A 12,075-nucleotide genomic window follows, 5' to 3' on the forward strand; every position below is an offset into this window, starting at 1 on the left:
TCTCTGGGGTCCTCCGATGCTATGGTAATAAAAAAAACAAATAGGTAAACCTAAGTGTTTATCTTTATGAACTTTCAGCAGTGTTTTCACTGGTATATACTTTCCTTATCTGAGACTCTGAAGTTTCTCCTTTTATCAGGTATAGTTTAAACAGCACATGTGCATTTCCATTCTGAAATCTTTTGCATTAAATTGCATTTGGTTGTGTAGAATGTGCTCTTAGCAAATATACTGACTTGATTAAAAATACTTTTCTATTAGTAGTTAATAGTTTCTGAATATTTCTTACCTGTATTGTGTCTTTTATGTCTTCACTTTAAGGTGTATCCAGCACATTTTTGAGTGTATAGAATTAGTCCCAAACCAGAATTCCTTTTGTGCAGTCTGGTGTAGAGGTGGTGAGAGGAAGTGATGTAAAACTTGAAACCATGTCAGTTTGGCAGTCCACTTTGCATCGCTTCTTCTGCAATACCTAAAGAGAGCTCTCAACTAATAATGGATCGATCAAGGTGTTGTGGTATTTAAAATTCATTTTCACTGTTTTCTCTAAGTAGAACTCTCCAACACAGTTACAAATCTATATCTTAAAGGCAGTAAATTTTGCTATTGTAACAGCAAATTTACAAGGTCTGAAGAGATGGTGTCTGTAGAAGCAGCAAATTCCTCAATTTCCTTCATTAAACTTAGGATAATCAAAGATAATAGCTTGAAGGATTTTTTCATGGAGTAGTATTGATACTTTCTACCAATCCTTAAAAAATACTATCCTGTATTGTAATTCTTGTTGAAGCTTTTAATCCAAACCTTTTTTTGAGACGAGCAAGGGAAAAAGGTTAGACTTTCAGAAAGTGAAAGGCTACATTTTTTCCCAAAATTGTACATATTATGTGGCTTACCTAGTTAACCTGGAACTTTGCAAATAAATCTCCCTAATTGAAATGTCACAAGTGTAAAATTTCAGGGAGAAGGGGCTTTTAAAAGCTTGTGGGTAGCAGGTCAAAATTGGTCTTCCAATTACACTATTTTAAATTAATTGGCTACGATGGTTCCATAATACTAAAAGTAATTTTTCCCAACTTTAATTAGTTTACCTTCAAAGGGGTAGCTGTATTAGTCTGGATCTGTAAAAGCAGCAAAGAGTCCTGTGGCACCTTATAGACTAACAGACATTTTGGAGCATGAGCTTTCGTGGGTGAATACCCACTTCTTCGGTCATGCATCCAAAGAAGTGTGTATTCACCCACTAAAGCTCATGCTCCAATACGTCTGTTAGTCTATAAGGTGCCACAGGACTCTTTGCTGCTTTTGTTTACCTTGTTTACCGTAACTATTTCTAAGTGGATATTTTGTCTTCTGGTTTAAAAATTCCCTTGGATTAGTTAATCCAGCATTTTATTGACTATTTACTGTTTCTTTTTAAGTGTAAAATTCTTTGGTTACTAAGTGGGTAGGTAGCTCTAAGTAGGCTGCTGAAGTTCCTTGTTAACAAAACTATATTTGTAAGACTTACGGTAGCATGTCACAAGGAGGGTGTTTATCTTCAAAGTATGAAAGCCAAGGCTGTACGAGTTTTGTAACTGCATTCCATTGTACTCTGAACAGAAAACACTGTTGATTTAAGCTGAACTTTAAGTTTCATTTTGAGTCTGAGCGTACTTAGAAAAGACTATTGCCTAGCAACATGGATGGGTAGCTAGTAGCAGAGGAGAAATTTAAACTGTTTCAGGTTCATGCATTAGAACTAGATTAGAGTTTGCTACGCCATGTATTTGTCATTTTCTTGGCCTTTGTATGCATTCTGAGGGTTCTGAGCCTTGGCCAAATCAAGAGCTTCCCAGATACAGCTTGTAAAGTGTTTGTGCACCACCTAAATCTCTGCAAATCTGAGAAGGGAGACTCTGCTTGATCCTTGTTTTTCAAGGTTTTGCAATCAAGAAAATCATGTTAAGTTCTTAAGTTTTATTGAACTTTTTAAAATTCCCCCAAACTCTGGAGGCAACTGTGTGTCAAACTGGATTACTCCTGTACATGATAATCCATGTGTGTATATTAGGTATGTGGAAGAGAGAGGATTCACTGGATTTTTACAGTTCAAGACAATCACCTAAAGATATGATTTATATTCCATTTATGATTGGAGTGAAAGATGTGACCCTTGCTGTATTAATTTAGATGGATTAAATGTGCCAGAGATGTTAACATAACCTGGTCATTGTTCAACATGAAACAGTGTTAAACAAGGTTTGGGGTTTGGTATACAGAGACCTTAGCCAGCTTGGTACCATGGTACAAACACCATTAAAGAGAAAGAAAAGAAGGAAAAACAGTTGAAGTATTTGAAATGTAAAGTATTAAATAGGTCTTTCAATTTGACAACATTCTTTGTTCCCTTTCTCTTTAGCTGGAGAGATTTTGGTTTAACAGTCTTTTAAGTGGTATTAAAGATGGTGGTAACTGTTCTTTTGGGGAAACGAAAAGTTAGTTGAGATGAGCTGGAGCAGTGGTTGTTGCTGCTGCTAAGTCGGATCCTATCTTATCCCAGCTAGAGCTGATAGATTTGGCAATGTCGTCTGGGTCCCTTTCTCTGGTTCGGTGTGGTCAGGACATCTCTCAGGATTAGGATGATGAAGGCCTGGGATCCAGAGGATGGTGGGGGTGGCAGCCATGATGGTGAAGATTGTGCCAGTAGCCTCAGTCTGTTCTTTCTCCATATTTTCCCACCACCAACACGACCAGCTTCAAAGTCTCTTTTTTTAGGGACCCAAAAAGGGAGTGATGAATAGCCTGTCTCATCATTATTTTGTTCACCAATTATGCCTAATATGCAACACATTAGTTTTAGTTTAATTTCTGGACCCATGTTTTCTTGTTTACTAGCCATGATCTTAACACAGTCCTTGAGTTATATCAGTAGGCCTTAGTGTTTGGACTAATTTGGTCTTTGTCTCCATTTTGTACTTTTCCCTGTCAACATTTGTTGTTCTAGGTTATTCTGACATTTGATGAACTTTCACATACTTTTTAGAGCTGAGCTCACAATTAGATTAAGTCTGTAGGCCCAAGAATCACAGTAAGAATATAAGAATGGCCATACTGGGTCAGACCAATGGCCTATCTAGCCCAGTATCCTGCTTTCCGACAGTGGCCAATGCCAGGTGCCCCAGAGGGAATGAACTGAACAGGTAATCATCAAGTGATCCATCCCCTGTCACCCATTCCCCTCCCTGCACACCCTGGCTAATAGCCATTGATGGGCCTATCCTCCATGAATTTATCTAGTTCTTTTTTTAACCCTGTTATGGTCTTGACTTTCACAACATCCTCTGTCAAGGAGTTCCACAGGTTGACTGTGCATTGTGTGGAAAAAATACTTCCTTTTGTTTGTTTTAAACCTGCTGCTTATTCATTTCATTTGGTGACCCCTAGTTCTTGTGTTATAAGAATAAGGAAGTAAATAACACTTCCTTATTTACTTTCTCCACACCAGTCATGATTTCATAGACCAGTGTCATATCCCCCCTTATTCGTTTCTTTTCCAAGATGAAAAGTCCCAGTTTTCCTAATCTCTCCTCAGATGGCAGCCACCATACCTCCTAAAGTCTCCTTTTAATGATAGTGAGAGGTATCTGGTGGCTTCCTTCAAGGTCTATCATTATGAAGAGACTATTTTGATCATAATTTTATTGGAAAAAATGAACCACTCAATGGCAGCATTGAATGGAAAAGATAAGATTGAGTAAATTGACATTAAACCTCTATTGTGGTAGTTTTCAAGCTGAGTGGGGAAATACATTTTTGGGAACCAGAAACAGAATTGATGGGGGAATAAAGGTAAAGGTAATTTTAAAGAAACTTTAATCCTGTCAACATCAATTGTAGAATAGAATATATACATATGTAGACTTATAGAAATTCAGTTAACTTGTTTTGGAAATGTAAATATGTGTAATCCTTACACGTTTATTTTACCTTGGTCTTTACTGGTTTAGTTGTTTATGGTACAATACTTGTAGAGTGGAGAACCACAAACTTGGGTTTTGGCAGGCTAGTGAATAAAGAAATGATCAAATATCTTTAAAAGTGCAATCTAAAAGCTTGTTATATGTTCTAGTGCAAATATGTAAATTTAAACATCTTAAAGCATTATCTTTTTGGTGAACATGGAAGCTCGTGTTTCCAAGAAGAGTAAAACTGACTTAATTTTGAAATGACTCCCCACTGCCTTAGGATCCCAGTACATTGCTTCAACTAAATCCTATAGTGAGTTTGCCTGTTAAACACCATTACATCTAGAAATACACTACCCTATACTGATAGCAGCTCTTTACCATAAAATCCTCAAAGTAGCAAGGTACTATGGATAATTACTATGAGAATTCTCAGACCTAGAAATATTCTTGATTCTGTCACCGCTAGGCTTTTTTTTTCTTGCTGGAATCAGATTGTAAAGCATTGTTAGGCTATGATTGTGTCTTAGGCCTGTTGTACACTGTTGTTCTTGTTTTTGTTTGTTTTTACACTGGTATAACTGTTTTGGTTAAAGTGGTGGATTTTTTTACTGAAACGTTATCCTGGTACAACCCCTAGTGTAGATATAGTTATACTGATATAAAGGTGTCTTGTTCTAGTAAAACTTGTTCCCCTTCCAGCACGGGAATATCTATAATGATGTGTGTATATCCATTCAAAGTGTAGACAAGTCCTTACTTACAGCATTGATACAGGGTTGTATACAGGTAGGTCCATTTTCTTCCTTTTTATCTTTCCTACCTTTGTGATATCGAAAGAGCAAAGTAACAGTAAAATGCGAGCAAATGGAGTAGGCTTCAGACAATGTGGACTGAGTCTGATTAAGGATTAAACAACTTTTTATTTAAGAAAATGTCATTGCTAAAGGGACACTGTCAAGTTAGAAATCACATTTCCATCTGAAAAGCTATCTACAATTGTTAAGCAACCATTAAGATTACTTTAGCTAGAAGATAAGTGTTCTTTCTCTTATCTTTATACGTTTTTAGTTTATCCATTTGACAGCATGCTGTATATAATCAGTTTCACTGTTCTGTTGAAGGTCATCTGTACTTTGCCCCACTCATGCAGTGATCTGGAGGAGCTCACAGAAGCCCAAGGCCCTGCAAAAGGGCATTTGCATTAACAAAAGCAGCAGTGTTGAAATGGAAGAGGTAGCAGCAGGCACGTGCAGAAAGAAACAGAGTAAGAAGAGAGGGTGTTGCTCTTAGGCCTGCCTTCTACCCCACCAGGAAGACTTAAAAATAATTGACAAGGGAGCAGAATACACCTAATACGTTCTTTAAAATAAAAATAAATAAATAAATAAAAATCCCAGGAGCATTGTTTAATGGGAGCTCTATTTTAACACTTTTTTAAATTGACCAATTTTTAAAAATTCAAGTTGCCAGTGTGATTTTCTTTTTTTCTGGGAGCCCCTGACTTATTCAGCTTCTTTTGTGCTAACAGTATAAAAGACTTCAGAGGCAACATTATTTTATGTTTGAAAATAATTAAATTCAGGTGTTCTATCTTTCTCTAATCCACAAAGTGAACTGGGGTATAGGAGGTAGAGCAGTAGTTTTCAACTTTTTTCATTTGCAGACCCCTTAAAAAATTTCCAGTGGAAGTGCAGACCAATTTGGAAGTCTTAAACATAGTCTGTGGACCCCCAGAGTTCCGCAGACCACAAGTTGAAAATCACTGCTCTAGAGGTAAAAGCATGTCTGTCGTTGCCCTACTTAGAAAAGTGGGAAATTTTATTGCCAGCTTGATTTACAGCCTTCGAGAATATCCTCAGACCCCATTCTTTGTGTGGTTTTGGTTTTAAAAGTATTCTGCAATATTTGAGCAGTACTGTTCTGTTATACTGTACTTGTTGAAGTATTTAATCTTTTGTGACTTTAGAATACCCAACTAACTCGCCACTTGGGAGGTTTCTCGTAAAGAACTTTCATGTTGACTAGGGCTGTTGATTAATCACAGTTAACTCGTGATTAACTCAAAAAATTAATATCACAATTAATTGCATTTTAATTGCATTGTTAAACAATAGAATACCAATAGAAATGTATTAAATATTTTTGGATATTTTTCTACATTTTCAAATATATTGATTTCAATCACAACACAATACAAAGTGTACAGTGCTGACTTTATCTTATTACTTTTTATTACAAATATTTACACTGTACAAATGAGAAACAGTATTTTTAATTCACCTCATACAAGTACTGTATAGTTCAATCTCTTTATCATGAAAGTGCAGCTTACAAATGTAGGGGTTTTTTTTTGTTACGTAACTGCACTCAAAACAAAACAATGCAAAACTTTAGAGCCTACAAGTCCACTCAGTCCTACTTCTTGTTCAGCCAATCACTAAGACGAACAAGTTTGTTTAAATTTACGGGAGATAGTGCTGCCCACTTCTTATTTACAGTGTCACCAGAAAGTGAGGAACAGGTGTTCGCATGGGACTTTTGTGGCCGGCATTGCAAGGTATTTATGTGCCAGATATGCTAAACATTCATATGCCCCTTCATTCTTCAGCTACCATTCCAGAGGACATGCTTCCATGCTGACGACACTCGTTAAAAAAAAAAAAGTGTTAATTAAATTTGTGACTGAACTCCTTGGGGGAAAATTCTATGTTTCCAGCTCTATTTTACCTGCATTTTGCAATATATTTCATGTTATAGTAGTCTTGGATGATGACTCAGCACATGTTCATCATAAGAACACTTTTGCTGCAGATTTGACAAAACGCAAAGACGGTACCAATGTGAGATTTCTAAAGATAGCTACAACACTTGACCCAAGGTTTAAGAATCTGAAGTGCCTTCCAGAATCTGAGAAGGATGAGGTGTGGAGCATGCTTTCAGAAGTCTTAAAAGAGCAACTCTGATGCGGAAACTACAGATCCCAAACCACCAAAAAAGAGAATCAACTTTCTGCTGGTGGCATCTGAGTCAGGTGATGAAAATGAACATGTCAGTCCGCACTGCTTTGGATTGTTATTGAGCAGAACCCCTCATCAGCATAGACGCATGAAGGGACATATAAATCTTTAGCGCATCTGGCATGTAAATATCTTGCGACACTGGGTACAACACCTGTTCTCACTTTCAGGTGACGTGAACAAGAAGCGGGCAGCATTATCTCCTTTATCGTTTGAGCGATTGGTTGAAAAAGAAATAAGACTGCATGGACTTGTAGGATCTAAAGTTTTACATTGTTTTATTTTTGAATGCAGTTATTTTTTGTACACAATTTTACATTTGTAAGTTCAACTTTCATGATAGAGATTGCATTACAGTACTTGTATTAGGTGAATTGAAAAATACTATTTTTTTGTTTTGTACAGTGCAAGTATTTAATCAAAAATAAATATAAAGTGAGTACTGTACACTTTGTGTTATAATTTAAATCAATATATTTGAAAATGTAGAAAACATCCAAAATATTTAAATAAATTGTATTTTTATTGTTTAACAGTGTGATTAATCACAATTAATTTTTTTATTCGCGTGATTAATCATGATTAATTTGTTTATTGCTTGACGGCCCTAATGTTGACTGATGTTTTTGTGAATCTTTTTAATTTATACCCTATAAATAAATTGCTCTGTTACGTGCCTTGTGATACTACCTATTACTTTTACATTGTTTCACCCTTTATGCCTTCCAATTGATGCACAATTTTATCTGGTTCAAAAGAGGTCTTGCTTTCAGATTATTGTGTCAGTTTTACCTGCCTCCAGCAAGATGGAGATAACGTTCTCAGTATCAGACAATGTTTTGTCCTAAAATTATCTGTAGCAGTCACTTTTGGTTTTCTTGCATGGTTTACTTGAATAAATTGTGCTTTTAATAGCAAGTTGGTATAAGAAAACACAAATAAAACGGTAAACATAAAACTATAGTACTTGGTGTCGTTTCTAGAGATCTGGCAAAGTTATTCTATAATCTTATTTACAAAAAAGGGGGAAAAAAGTTATTCAGGAATCTTAAGCATGATTCTTTCGGAATTCACCACTGTCTGTAGGACTCTCTCTTGATGAGCCCGTGTCCATTGTAGAGAGAGAGGATCGCTCTCGCTCTTGCTCTCTCTCTTGCTCTCTCTCTAACAATACCCCAGGGGGTTGGTTTTGAGAGACACCAAAGCATACATTATTGATGAATGATCAGTAAAACCTTTCATTAAAAACTGAGAAAACAATATTTTAAAAACAAAATAATGTTGAAAGAATGCTTAAATACATGTGTACTCTTTACACAACACTAAACTTAGCCTATCAATATTAAAGTAATTATTATTTGAAAAATAACTTTTTGACCAAGTGAAACACTCTCTCTCTCCCCCCCCCCCCTACAGGTAGTTACCAAAGACTGCCCTTATCCAAAAGTAGTTTCAAAACTCTTAAGCAAACCATCTCTGCTACATGGATGAGGCTGAAACACTTAAGTAATATTAACAAAGTTTAGTTACAATTTATTCACATAGATAAGGGTAAAATAAGAACTTTAAAATGGATGGATTTCAAGATGGGCAAGGAAACAGTGGCATTTAGTAAGATTATAGAAATATTTGGTTCAGAAAAATAGTTTTCTCCTATTAGGTAAAGGTAGGGTGACCAGATGTCCCGATTTTATAGGGACAGTCCCGATTTTGGGGTCTTTTTCTTATATAGGCTCCTATTACCCCCACCCCCTGTCCCGATTTTTCACATTTGCTATCTGGTCACCCTAGGTAAAGGAGATTGAAATAGGTTTGTAAAAGCAGCAAAGAATCCTGTGGCACCTTATAGACTAATAGAGGTTAGTCTATAAGTGGGTATTCACCCACGAAAGCTCATGCTCCAAAACGTCTGTTAGTCTATAAGGTGCCACAGGACTCTTTGCTGCTTTTACAGATCCAGACTAACACGGCTACCCCTTTGATACTTGAAATAGGTTTGTATCTCTAGTCTAACTTCTGACACAAATTAATTTAGCTATGCTTAAGTTTTTTTTGTTTTTATTCTTCTCTGGCAGCCTTTTCTCTTGCATTCTTAAAAATTATGGCTCAGAAGGGTGCTTGTATTTTAGAGGAAATCCTTCTCAAATGATTACATAATCCTGATTAACTTGATCTATATTCCCTCCAAGGGAATTGATATTTTAATTAAACATTAGTGCTTGTGTGTGTTCTAAAACACCTTAATTTCTTCAAGCATTCGTGTGTAGACTTTTGACTAAGACTTCTGGCTAATAGAAATTTATAATGGTTCTTTTGGCAGACATAACTTATTTGACTCCATTACTGTTGATATATTACTTAATTTTGTCAGTCCATTGGGAATTATTTTGATTATAATGCTGATTCAGTATCTTGCACACATTTTAATTGGTGCAGCAGTTTACTTTCTGGGTTTGTTTATATTTGGACACTGATGTAAAAAGTCATTAGTAGTGAACAATCAATTGTACTGTTAATGTTTTGATGTTGGCAATTGAATGCAAACCATTGCTATTGAAAATCAGTCCTATTGATTAACATTCTAGGCTTGCATATTATACTTATAACAGAAATTTTCTCTAATGGAAAAGTTCAGAGTATAGTTTATTAAGCTAGATGTGTGTGTGATACTGTTTGTCTGTGGAGCCTCCCAATCTGGAAAAAATGAACTGCTGTTCATTGCTACACTGTCACCAAGCTCAATCTTCTACATGGTTGCTAGGCTTTGGTGTCCAGGATAGTGCTTCCATTCAGCAGGTCTTAACTCAACTCAAGTTTTCTGTTATTTTCATGATCATAAAGGATCTGCTTCTGCACCAGTGTAGTCAAATCAAAATGGTACACAGCCTACTGCAGAGTGGGCCTGGTCCTTTCTGTGGTTCTTTATGCCCTGCTATGTCCCATGGGTCATTCACTCACATGACCATTCCTGCTTCCCAGCTCCGGGGCCCCTACCACCCATGGGGGCTCAGAGCTCCAGGGTCCCTTCCCCTCCCCCTGGTGGCCTGGGAGCTGCCAGGGATCCCTCTGTCACTGCTGTAGCTGGTGGGGAGCTGCCAGGTACCCCTGCTGCCCATGGCAGCTTGGAGCTTGGGGGCTCACTGCCTCAAGCAGCGGGCAAACCTCACAGCTCCCTGGCGCTGCAGGAGGTAGCGGGACACTGCAGCTCCCAGCCACCGAGGCTGAAGTCACGGAGATCTTTGGAAATCACGGATTCCGTGACAAAATAGTAGTCTTATTCATCAGCACCAAAATGCATGGTGCAGTTTGGTGTTTGTATGTCAGCCCTCTGATTGAGGCAAACATTCAGAATTGATGTATCAAACTGCACTAGCAAGACTTGAGTTTTTTGGCTTTTGGAATACCAATCTCAATGAACCCAAACTATCCAAGATACTGTTTGTCTTCTGACACTATTTAAGCATAATATATGCCTCAGAATAAATGCTGTATAGCAAATATATTTGTGCTTTGATTGTCAATAGAAAGCAGTCAGCAAAACATATGTACAGTTAACTAGTTTCTATAGCTTATGGAATAACACCTAAAAAGACCATACTGTGAAATTATTAACCTTTATAACATTGATACTAAAAAAATTTGATGCATTTCTAAAAGAAGTATAGCTATACTTAGGCTCCAGTTTATAATCATATGTTTGGCAGATTTCCTAGAAAACCTTGCCAAACTTCTACCATCTTAAGAGTTGACAACTAATTTAACTAATTATTAATCACAATCACAATTTTCCTCTTCAGCTAGACACTTGAAATAATTTGTTCCAAGTTCTGTATTCACTGCCTTACAAGATTTCCCTGAGAGCAACTTCAGAACAGAACAAGATAACCTTATTAACACGAAGGCTACTGTAAACTTTCCATCCTTCAATATGTCTACACCAGACCTCATTTTTATATTTGTAGAATTCTTTTAATTTGGGTTTAGGCATTCAAAATTGTACAATTAATTAATGAAGTTGAGCACTCACAGTTGTAAGCTACAGCAAACATCTCTTTAGCCTTCCCTTGAAGGACTAGATGGAGCATCTTAGTTGCGTTAGGCCGTGACAGTGGTGAAGTTGCAATATGCCTCAACTCCTTCTGATATTAATAATTGGTTATGAACATTGGCCTCATAAACTGCAACATACATTAAGGCTCTTGAATGGAAACGGAAACTTGCATCGTATATGAGCTGCCAGGGCGTAGCTAAAGTCTTAAAACAGGAGTAATATGCTAATGTGCCTGTAAAGATGAGAGGCTGTATTTAGAGTCAGCTGCATCCTAGGTATGCAAGCAGTAGCTCCTGAGAATAAAGAATAGCAGTGATCTAGCCTTGAAAACACAGAAGTACTAATGGCTCCAAAATCTGTTTTGCAGAATAATTGTTGGCTTAGTGATGATCGCTACTAGTAGTGATGGTAAAGTTTTACTAAGGACCGAAGATGTACACCATTGCTTAAATCTGAGGATAATATATCCATACTTGAAGGTAAATTATTGAACAAAATCTCAAGAGTTGGAATATCCCTCAGCAGCAACTCTTGAATTATAATTAGTGCCTGACTCTGTTCTGTTCATAAAGCTATGGAACATCCATTGCCAAAAGTACCATTAACTGATTTGAGAGGCTGTGGATATAGGATGCTCAGGTAAGAGTAAAATTTAAGTGTTTTTGTCAAGGTATAGAAGTCCAGTTATTACTTCTTTGTAAGGGATGGAAATGTATAGGCAAGTCTGTAGTGATGAAGGTATATGGGGTTTAAGGATGATGTTAGAATCCCTAGTTTTGAAACTAAAACAACTAACTTTGTGGTTCAGGATTTTGGGTAAAAATTCTGATCTGCTTTTATTGCAGCAATTATACCATAGTAAACATTTTAAATTATGCATATACAAAGAAAAAGGAATATTAAAAACGCTTGGAATTCAAAAGTGAAATGGTTATCAATTTTGGAAAAGTTCCGTTCTTATTTCTATGTTCAGTAAAGTACCTCAGAGGGGATGTTAGTTAAAAAGTCTCTGGCTGGTACCAGAAGTTGGCTTTGGGGGAAAGAATAAGTTTATTGT

The 12,075-nt window shown here is 36.7% G+C and overlaps 1 protein-coding gene across 4 annotated transcripts in view; it reads left to right on the top strand.

Moving 5' to 3' along the window:
- Window positions 1-12,075, top strand: part of CERT1 (ceramide transporter 1) — a 155,768-nt gene that overhangs the window by 31,658 nt on the left and 112,035 nt on the right. The gene's annotated exons all lie outside the window — the stretch shown is intronic.

Source organism: Chrysemys picta, chromosome 6 (assembly GCF_011386835.1).
Source record: "Chrysemys picta bellii isolate R12L10 chromosome 6, ASM1138683v2, whole genome shotgun sequence".
Classification (NCBI taxonomy): Eukaryota; Metazoa; Chordata; order Testudines; family Emydidae; genus Chrysemys; species Chrysemys picta.